Source organism: Mauremys reevesii, linkage group 5 (genome assembly GCF_016161935.1).
Source record: "Mauremys reevesii isolate NIE-2019 linkage group 5, ASM1616193v1, whole genome shotgun sequence".
NCBI lineage: Eukaryota > Metazoa > Chordata > Testudines > Geoemydidae > Mauremys > Mauremys reevesii.
Window position 1 is genome coordinate 104593979 of NC_052627.1, and position 13487 is coordinate 104607465.

The window sequence follows — 13487 nt, forward strand, 5'->3', positions numbered from 1 at the left end:
TAATAGACACATAGTCAAACATGACAAGTACACCAATGTTTTCTCTCATGTTGAATTCTATTACTGTATAATGTAAAGGTTAGGTTTCTAAGAGGTGATCTTTTGGTGATCTTAAATAATATGGTTGTTGTGCATCAAATTCTATATTTCAGGTTTTAAGGTGAAACCTATATTTTATATGCTTATTTCTTTGGCTGAACCAGACAATATGTACCAAATGTAGTAGTAATAAGATTCCTGACACCCATTGCCAAATATTACTCATGTTGAGGAGCAAATGTTAATTAGCACAGAATAAACATGACAACCAGGGAACCTAAGTTCCAGCATCTGTTACCTACACCGTGGAGAACATCTTACTGATCTGTCTAACCATTTGGTATGTTGGTAATATCAGGAAGGCAACTACAGAGTATTGTGGTCAACTATTTAGGATTATCCTTAGTTTTCTCAATAACCTAGTGGTCAGGACATATTGGCTACTGGTGACACACAGCCGGCGTATGTTATTTCCTGCTTTTGAAATGCAATGCAGATTTTGTTTTGGTGACTAGGTGTTTCTAACTTTAGTTATTTAAAGAGTCACTCATATTCCATAATGACACATGAGTATGAAGTATTTAAAACTACATGAAAGAGAAGGGTACGATGGAGAAGAACATTGTGATTTGTAGCTGTTTTACGTATGTGTTATCAAGAAAATGTAGATTATATTGATAAATGTGAATGTACTGTCTATTTTGAACTGTAGAGACAATAAAGTTGCTGCTCTACTTACAACTGAACTTAGGAATAATGAGAGAAAATACTTGTAATGCATATTAGCACTGTTAAGTTTTCAAAATGCTAGTACTCCAATATTCTTTCACTTATTCAGAGGTGGGACGTTTGCTGCTGTCTCAGATTTCGTGAAGTGTTAGATTCCTATGTTATAGTTTGTGAGATTTTTTTGAGGTACTGCAGGATTTTCTGTTCATATAGAACTTTCAGATGCTTTGTAGAACCAGCATTGACCCACAGTTTCCATGACTTTATTTCACTTAGCTGACATTAATGCATCAACTTAATATCTTAAATTATGTTTTGCAGTTATGCAAGCACCTGGCATGAGTAAACGGTCAAAAGCAGTATCCATGTCCAGAGTCTGCATTAGAGATGCATGGATGTAAAGGTCATGCAGAACGGTGTGCATGGTGGGATTTACATTGTTGAAAACAAAAACAATTAAGTATAAAACATGAGGATCACGTTCAACAATGTGTTATCTTCTTACTTGTGTAGTGGAGGGTTGGGGGTTTTTGGTTTGTTTTCTTGCTTTTTTTTAATGCAACCATTTTTGAGCATTTAACCCTCCATTTGTAATCCAGTTTCCGTTTTTAAAACTGACATTAATTATATACCAGTGTTCAGAGCAAATGAGATTTCAGCTTAAGCTCTGTCATTTCAGAAGTTGGACTCTGAGCAGAGGTGAAAGTAAGTTGGTACAGTATGGCACGGCGTACTGGCAAGAGCCAGTGTAGGGATCCCCGGGCCCTTTAAATCCCCGCCTGAGCCCGGCTGCCAGAGCTCGGGTGGGGATTTCAAGGGCCCGGTGCTCCTGCCACTGCGGGGAGCCCCAGTCCCTTTAAAGCACTGCCGGAGCTCCTGCAGCTGGGGATTTAAAGGGCCCGGAGCGCCGCGGTGGCTAAAGCCGTGGGCCCTTTAATTCACCCCTGAGCCCTGGGGCTCCCAGCCGCCTCTGCAGCTGGTAGCTCTGGGGTGATTTAAAGGCCCTGGGGCTCCCAGCCACAGCCGGAGCCCCAGGGCTTTTCAATCTTGAAAGGCCCCGCCTCTTCTGATTGAGGCCATACTCCCTCTCAGGACTCTGGCTTACCGGTAAGTCCTTTAAGTTACTTTCACTCCTGACTCTGAGTTTTAGCAAGCTGTAGTTCTCAGTGGTTGCAGAGGAGTTTTCATTTTTAATCACTCTTTTCAAATCCTTTGTGTTTTTCTCATGGATTCTTAAGACTAAAGAATGTCTAATCTTGTATTTGTAATCAAATACCGACTATATTATTGTTTTAATCATTTCAGTTCTGTAATGTTGTCCAGAGGTGTCTTGAAACAAGTATATTGAAGGGGCTCTCTTTAGAACCATAATGTGTGTTAGTGGATTTAGTATGGGCTAGAAGTCATCTAAGCGTGGTCTGCACTAAGAATTGACATTGGTAGAGCTACATCCCTTAGGGGTGTGAAAAATCCACACCCCTGAGAGGCATACCTATTCCAGCCTATCCCCAATGTAGACAGTGCTAGCCCAATGGAACCTAACTACCAACTCCGGGGAGGTGGTTTATCTACGTCATGTACTATATAGGTAATATCTACACTGAAGCGCTGCTGTGGAACAGCATTATTTTAATTTAGACATATTCCTAGAGACTGATTACAAAGGTGCTGAGCTCCTGCATTTCCCATTTACTTAAATTGGAGCGGTGGGTGCTCAGCCACTCTGAAAATCAGGTACAATAACCTCTCTGTTATAGCTTTTTAATGTGAAAAATAGGGATGATATTGGGGTTTTGAGATGAATGGGTTTGTAAATTGCTTTGAAGATGCCAGGTGCTAAGTATTAATTCTGAACCTAAGATAGTTCAAATGTCACCAAAAAAAAAACAGACCCACATACCTTAGCTTATTTCCTTAGGGTGAGATTCTCATACTATCCCAGCCTCATTATGCCAGGTAAAGGGGACAGAATAGCATAACTGGGCTCTAAAATCTCTATATTTGGCCAGGGAGGCACTGCAGAAGATAGCTGTAAGGCTGTCCTCTGAGGAGCACTTTGCAAGTCCTAAAATAGGAGTGGGATAGAGCTCTGGTCAAGAAAGGTGTATTGGGGGAAGAGTCACAGCATGTATAACTATGGAGATTCTGGGCAGTGCTGCAGCTCACAGGGCAGCCCCAGGAGGTTGCCATAACTGAGGGTGTGTCTAGTGCTGCAGCTGTGCTATTGTAATGTAGATGCTTCCTACATCAATGGAAAGGGTTTTCCCATTGATGTAGTTAATCCATCAACCAAGCCGCATCTACATACAATGTCTATATACAATAACTGAGTCGCACAGCATGAAAAAATTTTCACTGCTTGGAGTGGTATAGCTTAGATTAGAGGGGCTATTCAAATAAAAAACTCAATAATAATGGGGGATTTCAACTGTCCCCATATTGATTGGGTACATATCACCTCAGGAAGGGATGCAGAGAGAGAGTTTCTTGACACCTTAAATGACTGCTTCTTGGAGCAGCTAGTCCTGGAACCCACAAAAGGTGAGGCAATTTTTGATTTAGTCATAAGTGGAGCATAGGATGAGGTCCAAGAGGTGAATATAGCTGCACTGCTTGGTAATAGTGACCATAATATAATTATATGTAATATTTCTGGGCTGGGGAAAACACGACAGCATCCCAACATTGTAGCATTTAATTTCAGAAAGGGAAACTACACAAAACTGAGGAGGTTAGTTAAACAGAAATTAAAAGGTACAGCACCAAAAGTAAAATCCCTGTAAGCTACATGGAAACTTTTTAAATACACCATAATAGCGTCTCAATTTAAATATATACCCCACATTAAAAAACATAGTAAGAGAACAAAGAAGAGTCACTGTGGCTAAACAACAAAGTAAAAGAAGCAGTGAGAGGCAAAAAGGCGTCCTTTAAAAAGTGGAAGTTAAATCCTAATGAGGAAAATAGAAAGGGATCAGGGTGGATTTGATTTAAATCAATCAGGAAGACTATTTAAGCATGGTTTTCTACATAAAAGTGCATTTTTGGTGGTTGTTATAACCCTAATACATATTATTCTTAACTCAGAGATAGATGTAGGTTTCATTTTTAGAAGGTACACACTATACATTTTTAAACAGTGATTTATTTTGAAAACTTTTCAGATTAGTTTTACAGCTATATCAGAAAATGAATCCTTGTTTGGTTATTTAATTTACTAAAGATAATTGAAGGAGATATTTTATGAAGTCATTGGGAGGTGAACTATCTCCAGTTCAACAGGTTAATCATTAATATTTGGAGGATTTTCTTGCCATGCTGTATTAGGAGGAGACAGACATTTAAATTGTTTTATTTACAAAAACAACAACATTAAGTATTCTGGATTTTTTTTTCTTCAACAGCAAACATATAATATTTTAACAAAAAAGCATATGTCCCTCACTTCTCACATTTATCTCCAGACTTCTTCCTTTACTATACTATACTATTCTGCCCCCAACAATCTTTTATTCTCTGAATTTTTTGAAACTTTGTACTTTTAGAGAGAGGTAAGGGATTGACAATGTGTACATAAATTTGCAGAGGGATAATAGAGCTGAGGTCTGTTATTTCTCACCTCTATATACTATTTATTTATTTTAAAACGTTTTTGCTGTTAGCAAGCATGTTATCTCTGGAGACACAAATCCACAGTTTGAGAACTGCAAAACTAAGCGTCTCTGATGGTATCGTCTAGACTGAGCACTGAATCCCATTGGGTAGATTGTATAGATTATTTAGGTTAATCTTTCTATCTGAGGCCTGTGGAACTCCATAAAACTGGGTCCCTAATCCATGGACTATTGGAACTCATTTAGAAAACTTTCCTTAAACATTACATTAATATATTGTCTCATACTATAGAATTAGAATTTATAATCCCTATTCCATGATGAGATCTTTGAGCTATAATGTATCTTAATTAAAACTACCTTTGCATAGGTATTTTCCTCAAAAAACATTTGATCAAAAAATCCGATTTAAATAAAAAAATCAATTTTTTTTAAATCATTGATTTTTATCCACTCTGGAAAGGAGCAAAACTCTGGCAAATGAAGTGTAAAAATATAATTAGGAAGGCCAAAAAAGAATTTGAAGAACAGCTAGCCAAAGATTCAAGTAATAGCAAAAAAAATATTAAGTACATCAAAAGCAGGAAGCCTGCTAAACAACCAGTGGGGCCACTGGATGATCAAGGTGTTAAAGGAGCACTCAAGGATGATAAGGCCACTGCAGAGAAACTAAATGAATTCTTTGCATCCGTCTTCATGGTTGAGGATGTGAGGGAGATTCCCAAACCTGAGCCATTCTTTTTAGGTGACAGATCTGAGGAACTGTCCCAGACTGAGGTGTCATTAAGAGGAGGTTTTGGATAAATTGATAAACTAAACAGTACTAAGTCACCAGGACCAGATGGTATTCACCCAAGAGTTCTGAAGGAACTCAAATGTGAAATTGCAGGACTACTAACTGTTGTCTGTAACCTATCATTCAAATGAGCTTCTGTACCAAATGACTGGAAGATAGCTAATGTGACACCAATTTTTAAAAAGGGATCCAGAGGAGACCCTGGCAGTTACAGGCCGGTAAGCCTGACTTCAGTACTGGACTAACTGGTTAAAACTATAGAAAGAACAAAATTGTCAGACACATAGATGAACATAATTTGTTGGGGAATAATCAACATGGTTTTTGTAAAGGGAAATCATGCCCCACCAATCTACTAGAATTCTTTGAGGGGGTCAACAAGCATGTGGACAAGGGGAATCCAGTGGATTTAGTGTATTTAGATTTTCAGAAAGCCTTTGGCAAGGGACCTTGTCAAAGGCTCTTAAGCAAAGTAAGCAGTCATGGGATAAGAGGGAAGGTCCTCTCATGGATTAGTAACTGTTTCTTATCTTTTAACCAAAGAGTGGGAATAAATGGTCAGTTTTCAGAATGGAAAGAATGGAGAGAGGTAAATAGTGGTATCCCCCAGGGGTCTGTACTGGGCCCAGTCCTATTTAACATATTCATAAATGATCTGGAAAAAGGCAAATAGTGAGGTGGCAAAATTTGCAGATGATACAAAACTACTCAAGCTAGTTAAGTCCAAAGCAGACTGCAAAGAGCTACAAAAGGATCTCTCAAAACTGGGTGACTGGGCAACAAAATGGCAGATGTAATTCAATGTTGATAAATGCAAAGTAATGCACATTGGGAAAACATAATTCCAACTATACATATAAAATGATGGGGTCTAAATTAGCTGTTGCCACTCAGGAAAGAGATCTTAGTCACTGTGAATAGTTCTCTGAACATCCACTCAGTGTGCAGCAGCAGTCAAAAAAGTGAACAGAATGTTGGGAATCATTAAGAAAGGGATGGATAAGAAGACAGAAAATATCATATTGCCTCTATATAAATCCGTGGTACATCCACATCTTGAATACTGCATGCAGATGTGGTTGCCCCATCTCAGAAAAGATATATTGGACTTGGAAAAGGTTCAGAAAAGGGCAACAAAAATTAGTAAGAGCATGGAACAGCTTCTATTTGTGTTGTATGAGTACAGGGCCTAGTACTGTGAAGCCTCTAGGTATTACCATAATCCAATGCAAATACGATTTTGTAAACCCACCATCTCCTAAGAGATGGAAAGCCCTTTGTTTAGTTTAGCTTCTCAAAACTAGAAGAATTGTAGAATAAAAATATATAGTATGATTCAGCTATTTGTGAGAACACCTGTAGATAAAGTTTCTGCATTAAAAGGTAAAGATTCCAAAATTATTCATGTCCAATAAAATAATTTTCCTCTCTAAAAATGGGTATGTATTATGCAATACGTATATCTGCACTGAACTGTACATATTGTAGTAGATGGTTTTATTAACGGGTAAACCTAGAAACCATAAATTCCATTTCTAAAGACTTTCCTATGATATTCATAGACTGGATTTTTGTGTCACTATGGCACATTTCATGGTCTAACTAACATGAAACCGCAGGCTAGACTGATTTCAGTGAAGCTGTGGTAATTAACAGCAGATGAGGAACTGTCCCCTTATATCCAGGTTACCAAAATTGGCTCCAGAAACAACACTGATTTTTTTGCTCACTTCTTCAAAAGTTTCTTGATAGTTTTATGTATACTTCTGTGAAGCTCACCATTATGTCTAACGTGACTATGTCATATGGCACTTTTGAGATACACTGCTTCTAGAATTAACTGAATTTTCAGTTTTCCCTTAGATGTCTTTGTTTTAGGGGTTAGAAATCAAACTAGAATGCCAGAAGTGCAATATATTTTCATATAACAGCATTTACCTCAATAGCTAGCTAGTTTTCGTGGTGTGGTTGTTTCACATTTTCATTCACTCTTTCCCCCTAGCAATTTGGCTGACATTTACTGTGTAAGTAATTCAATACACCTTTTAGTATGATAAGATTTTTAAAAACTGAGTTACAGTGCCTACCATATAAAAAAATCAATTGTATTTAGCTGCATTTCTTTTAAGTAAGAGCTCATTGTATATATTTGCTTGGGTTGCTTATAAATTTTCCATGCAGCAGAAAGCGATTTGTTAATAGAGGTCAACTATAGACTTGACCCCCACAAAATATTGCCAAATCTGAAAAGTCGTTAATTTATTGTACAGTGAACTGCTTAGCTAACTATTTATTTATAGAAGATCTAGATGTTGTTAAATGGAAAATAAAAATTCTAAAATGCAAAGCATGCTATTTTACAAAAACAGGAAAACATTTACATTTGTTTGCAGAGGTTTTCAGTCAGTTTGATGAAAATGCATATACCCTGGTTTCCTCTCCTGCTTCTTCATTCTTCCCTGATTCATCCAGTCCCTCCACATGCAGGTAGCAATTCTGGGCTAATTGAGTGGTTTAGATATCTAATCATAAATGAGGAAAATTTACTACTTTAAGTAGATAAGTTAAGAACCCAGTTATACAAATTGGAAGTTATTTTATTAAAGGGACATTGTCAAATGTACTACACTATAGGGAAGTCCTCAGATGAGACGCTTAGAGTGTTAAATGGTTGGGGAATATCTTATTGTTCTCATCATTAACTTTCTCTCACCACCATTCTCCTCAATAAATGTATTCTGAGAACAGCCATTGTAAATACACTCCCTTGCAGTATTATCCTCTGTTGCTGCAGAAGTAAATAGCCAATAGAGGGAGCACAAAATAATTAACAAATCAGATTACAAAAATGATACTGATATAATAGATGAGCACATTAGTGATGCTTATTTACTCCTGAGGGAATTCTGCACCAAAAAATTAAAAATTCTGCACACAATATTTTAAATTTCTGCAAATTTTATATGTCAATAAATGTGGTGGCTCCAGCATGGCAGTGGGGAGCACAGAGCACTGGCTGCACAGAGGTAGGAGCTCACCCTGCAGCCCCTCCTAGGACACAGACTCAGCAGTGAGGCTGCACCTGATCCTGACACAGCACAAGGACCAGGCCTGCCCCAGAAACACCACAGAGCCCTGCCCCTCCACACCAGGCACACCAGGTGTGGGACAGGCAGGTTCAACCCAGCAGGATCCAAGTGTGGAGCGACTTAGTGTGGGGAGATCCAGGTGTGGGGTGAAAGGGTTCTGTGTGGGACAGTCAGTGTGTGGCAGGGAGCTGGATGCACAGGAGCTCATTGCGGGTTCTGGGTGCAGGGGTAGTGAGACTCTGCAGAGGGGTCCAGGTGAAGGTGGTTGGGGCTCAGAGGGGGAGGGTCCGGGTGTAAGGAGATGGCACTCAGCAGGCGGGGCTCGGGTGTGTGGGGCTCAGCAGGGAGGTCTGGGTGCTGGGAGAATGGGGCTTGGTGGGATGGGAGTTGGAGTTTGGAGGGCTCAGCAAGGGGTGGTCCACGTGAGGGGCGTGCGACTTATTGGGGTGGGGGTTCGAGTGCAGGACTTCAGCAAGAGGTCTGGGTGCAGGGATGGGGGTCTGGATGCAGGGGATGAGGCTCTGTGGGGAGGTTCTGGGTGTTGGGGGAGTGAGGCTCGATGAGGATGTCCAGATGCATGGGTGGCGGGCAGCACCCCCACAGTGACCCCTCCCTCTGCAGCTGAGGAGTGATGAGGCAGGAAGAGGGAGGGCAGAGCTTCCTGCAGCCGGGGAAGGTTTCTGAGGGTGGGGTCTGACTTGGCCCCAGCTGCTCCTTGCAGGGGAAGAGGAAGTCCTGTCCTCCCCCAACCCCAGTCCAGCCAGGACTAGCAGCTGGGCCCAGCACAGGGTAGGAGCCACCTGCTGGGGCATCCCCATTTCCACCCCTTCTGTGATTTACCTCTCTGTCAGCTGTTCTGGGTGCCTGAAACAACATGCCTGCTCTGCTGGGGGTGGGGGGTGCCTGACCACACTTACGACTTCCCTTTGCTTCCCCATCAGAAAGTCATTTTTCTGAAGGGAAGCAAAAAAATCTGCGGGGATATGAATTCTGTGCACACGTTGTGGCGCAGAGTCCCCCCCATGAGTATAACTTATTGTGACAAGAACGTGAACAACAAATGAATATGGTGTTTGTCTTCCATGAGGAGCAAGAAAAAGGTGCCTGGATATGGGAACAAATTTAACTTTTAAGCTTTTAAGAGGATACTGTAAATAAAGCCAACTGCAAACTGTGCAAGCTGTCGTACTCAAACCATAGAAGTATTGGGTTTGATTTCAAATTGCCACTGCAAAGCAGCAGTGATTTGCCACAAGTTTCTAGTCCTCCTTACTGCCCATAGAATCCTCTTGCAAGTTTTTTTTCTCTAACTGGACATCTCAAAAACTTCATGCTATTTTCAGTGAACTTAAAGGTAGTTTGATTCATTTTGTTAGGTGGCATGACACTATTTCTCTGTTTGAGTGAATCCATCCCATGTGATTAAAAGGGTCAGCTCAGGAGCCATTTTCACTTGATTTCTCTAAGATGGAGGTTGCAATTCAGTTAATTCCGTGGCCCAGGAAACGGAGGTATACACATTTCTCAGAACTGCTCCCCTAACCCGTTTGGTTCTGTAAAATCTCCAAGGTGTTACCTAAAATGGTATCTTTCATTTTATTAATAGATTCTAGGGCTGAAGGGACCTCGAGAGGTCATCGAGTCCAGTCCCCTGCCCTCATGGCAGGACCAAATATTGTCTAGACCATCCCGGATAGACATGTATCTAACCTACTCTTAAATATCTCCAGAGATGGAGATTCCACAACCTCCCTAGGCAGTTTATTCCAGTGTTTAATCACCCTGACAGTTAGGAACTTTTTCCTAATGTCCAACCTAAACCTCCCTTGCTGCAGTTTAAGCCCATTGCTTCTTGTTCTATCCTTAGAGGCTAAGCTGAACAAGTTTTCTCCCTTCTTCTTATGACACCCTTTTAGATACCTGAAAACTGCTATCATGTCCCCTCTCAGTCTTCTCTTTTCCAAACTAAACAAAGCCAGTTCTTTCAGCCTTCCTTCATAGGTCATGTTTTCTAGACCTTTAATCATTCTTGTTGCTCTTTTCTGGACCCTCTCCAATTTCTCCACATCTTTCTTGAAATGCGGTGCCCAGAACTGGACACAATATTCCAGTTGAGGCCTAACCAGCGCAGAGTAGAGCGGAAGAATGATTTCTCCTGTCTTGCTCACAACACACCTGTTAATGCATCCCAGAATCATGTTTGCTTTTTTGCAACAGCATCACACTGTTGACTCATATTTAGCTTGTGGACTACTATAACCCCTAGATCCCTTTCTGCCGTACTCCTTCCTAGACAGTCTCTTCCCATTCTGTATGTGTGAAACTGATTGTTCCTTCCTAAGTGGAGCACTTTGCATTTGTCTTTATTAAACTTCACCAGATCTAACTGGTTCCAGTCAGAGAGGTACATGTCAGATGGTAGGATGATGGTCCATACATGGAGGATGCTGCTGTTTGTAGAAAGGAGGGTTCTTTGTCAAGTCCTAAATTGAGGAGGATGCCCATGCAATAGCCATGAGAAAGAATGATTGGGAGAAGTAGCAAGCAGGCAGTTGTACTGAAGTGAATGGTGAACAAAATCGTTGTCAGGAAGAAGAACAAGCTGATACCTGATGTCCAGGAATGAGGCTACCCAAACATAAAACCTCTTTGTCTTTGCGCCATTCTCTCTCTCTCTCACCCACCCACACATGACCTATGTCTACCAATGTGAAGTGCTGAAAATGACAACTCAAAGGCCATAGGAAGTGTTAAGAAGAGTGGTGTTTGTTCTGACTCTTGTCCATCAGTGTTCTGTGCTGAGGTGTGAGGGGAGCATCACTAACACTGAATTGTTTAGTTGGTGAAGACCTGAAGCAGCTGTGATGTGTGGGGTTTTTTTTCCTGCTATCATGATGTTGCATATGCATTAGCTAGATAGGTAGGCAATTCAGGTAGGCATCTCTGCTTTTGGCATCCTTTTCAACAAAGGAACTGTCTGATAAAGTGACATCTGAACTTTTGACACCCATCTATAATGTTTAGAAAGCTTGAGCAGCAGCTATAGGGTGACTAGCTACTTGTCCCAGAAAGAGGACAGGGAGGGGAACTGTCTGCATGGCATAGATGACTGTGGAGGAGAATATAGTATATGGCACAAAATTCATTCATACCCATACCGATGCTCTCTTGCTTAATGTAAAGGCAGATCAGATGCTGACCTATTGTCCTTCTTGTGCAGAAAGAGGGATTCTTCTAGGAGCTGATGGCAGTTGCGGCTCTCTAGTGACAGATGCCAAATTGCACTTCTTTTCTACACCACGACTGTTCCAGATTAAAACAGTGCAAGCAGCAGTTTGGCATGACTTGGCCAGCAATGCAGGCAGAACAGTGTTCACCTCTCTGTCGACAAGTGGTCCAAATCTCCCCAACTATTTACCGTTAAATCAATCAAAAAGCAAAAAAATCTGATCTAATCGGTTAACAATTAATATTTCAGTCATTTGTATTCAAATCTGTGATGCTAAACAGTAGAAATATTCTGATTCATCACAGAACTGTTTCAGCTGGTAAGAAACAAGAATATTTTCTTATCAGATATTGATGGGAACAAAATGTGCTTTTTTAGTGTTGTATTGGGAAGCTAAAAAAGATGGATGAAAGGAATGCTAATTCCTGTTTTCTTTGGCATCATAGACTCATAGACTTTAAGGTCAGAAGGGACCATTATGATCATCTAGTCTGACCTCCTGCACAACACCACAGAATCTCACCCATCCACTCCTGTAATAAACCCCTAACCTATGTCTGAGCTATTGAAGTCCTCAAATCATGGTTTAAAGACTTCAAGGCGCAGAGAATCGTCCAGCAAGTCACCCGTGCCCCATGCTGCAGAGGGAGGCCAAAAAAAACCCCAGGGCCTCTGCCAATCTACCCTGGAGGAAAATTCCTTCCTGACCCCAAATATGGTGATCAGCTAAACCCTGAGCATGTGTGCAAGACTCACCAGCCAGACACCCAGGAAAGAATTCTTGTAGTAACTCAGATCCCACCCCATCTAACATCCCGTCACAGACCATTGGGCATATTTACCGCTAATAGTCAAAGATCAATTAATTGCCAAAATTAGGCTATCCCATCATACCATCCCCTCCATAAACTTATCAAGCTTAGTCTTGAAGCCAGATTTGTCTTTTGCCCTCACTGCTCCCTTTGGGAGGCTGTTCCAGAACTTCACTCCTCTGATGGCTAGAAACCTTCATCTAATTTCAAGTCTAAACTTCCTGATGGCCAGTTTATATCCATTTGTTCTTGTGTCCACATTGGTACTGAGCTTAAATAATTCCTCTCCCTCCTTGGTATTTATCCCTCTGATATATTTATGTAGAGCAATCATATCTCCCCTCAGTCTTCTTTGGTTAGATCATGCAGGGTTACATTTTTTTTGAAGTGGCTGTTTACTAATATAATTTGTGCTCAAAGATATCATCATGTTTCACCAAAGGTTCATCATCTTGTATCATGAGTATCACAGCTATCGTCCTGTCTGCTGTACTTGGATATGAACGATGGCATGGGAATTTTGTAAGAGTAGAGGTTTGTCCTGGTGTAGAGGGCCAAAATTTCCCTCTAGTCCCTCACTATGTATTGTTTACATTCAGAGTTATGCATCCAGTTGGTTGCCATCTTCAGCTCCAGTGGTGCTATGTGTTATGTACATTTGAAGTGTTTTGGGCTCCTTCAGAATGAAGGACACTAAATAAATGTAAACTATAATATTCACCAGGAAATATAAAATATGCACTAAGGAATGATATCTCAACTTGTATTGTTTTCACTGAACCAGTTTGTCCCCTGCCCTGGTAAAAGATTATAGACAAGGGATTTCCATGTGGCTATTTCTGCAAGGATTTCTTTGTGGCGATTCCCCCACAGCATCTTGTTGGGAGAGCAGGGTTTGCTGACCTATGCTAAAGCTCTTGCCTGAAAGCATAGCAGACTGGCTGCAACCCTGCACCAGCTTTGGCCTTGGTAGCTCCTCTCTAACTCCCTGGCAGTGAATGCCCTGTGGTGGTGAACAGTTTAGGTCAGAGATGATGTGGGAGTACAGGTGGTCTGCTATGTTTGCAGATGCAGCCTCTATCACAACAAGGCCACCCTGCCCCTTCCCATTGCAGGACCCTGGGAGGGGTCTTGCTGCCACAATCTCCTCAAGGATGGATTACCGTTTCTATATAAATT

At 41.0% G+C, this 13487-nt stretch overlaps 1 protein-coding gene across 3 annotated transcripts in view; it reads left to right on the forward strand.

The window, feature by feature from the left end:
* The window catches only part of SEPSECS (Sep (O-phosphoserine) tRNA:Sec (selenocysteine) tRNA synthase), a 57154-nt gene that overhangs the window by 29068 nt on the left and 14599 nt on the right, over positions 1–13487 (forward strand). The window lies entirely within an intron of this gene.